Source organism: Trachypithecus francoisi, unplaced genomic scaffold (genome assembly GCF_009764315.1).
Source record: "Trachypithecus francoisi isolate TF-2019V2 unplaced genomic scaffold, Tfra_2.0 Contig00030, whole genome shotgun sequence".
In the NCBI taxonomy this organism is placed as follows: domain Eukaryota; kingdom Metazoa; phylum Chordata; class Mammalia; order Primates; family Cercopithecidae; genus Trachypithecus; species Trachypithecus francoisi.
Genome location: NW_022680463.1, coordinates 127,897 through 128,772, shown reverse-complemented (window position 1 = coordinate 128,772; position 876 = coordinate 127,897).

The window sequence follows — 876 nt, the reverse complement described above, 5'->3', positions numbered from 1 at the left end:
TTAAGAGATAACCGTCCACTATGTTAATTTCCCCAGGACTAGGGCAACAGCGAGGGGAAAAATGAAGCCTTTTCTCTGATCACTCTCCTGAATTTTGTTTCACTTCTGAGAATTTCAGATAATTGGGTCCTCAGAGGCTGTAGCTCCACCCAAAGCTGGATATAAAACTCACGGAAGAGATTGGCCTAAGGCTAGACCACTAGTTTGGGGCGTAATCCAGACCCCAAGCTTACAAATACAAACTTAAAAGGGCAAAGCATATTTCGAGGCTAACAGAAACATGCGTTAAATATTTTATCCCAGGTAGAGAGGTTGGTACTGACCCAACACATTGATTACAATGGGAAACTGCTCAGGGAAATGAAGTTGTTTCTGCCTTTCCCAGCCCATACCAACTCACCCCTCCCATGCCACCCACACATTTAATCTCCTCTTTATTTTCCTGAAAACCTGACAACCACATGGTTTCTACTGTTAAAGTTAAGATTTTTCACCTTCAGTGATGATGGCTTCAGTTGAGGGCTAGCCATTTCCTGTCCAGAGATCACTATATATTCTCCCATGCCCAGAGCTCTGGAAACAACTATGACTAGAGACACAGAGAATGACTTACCCACTTAGGTAGAGAAGATTAAGGTTTCTTCCTCCTTCCCAGGAGATCTGGGACCTACACCACCACTGAGTTTAAACTATAAAATAAAAAAATCACACTCATCCCACAGCTATGAAAAGTGTAAGAAAAATATGTGTAAGGAAAATCTACCTCTATGTAAACAGTATCACCAACAAAAAGAGGATTCTATTTCAGCTGCAACAACAACCAATGGTGTCAAAAAGAGTCACTTTTTACATTTCACTTCCACGTATTTCACCTCA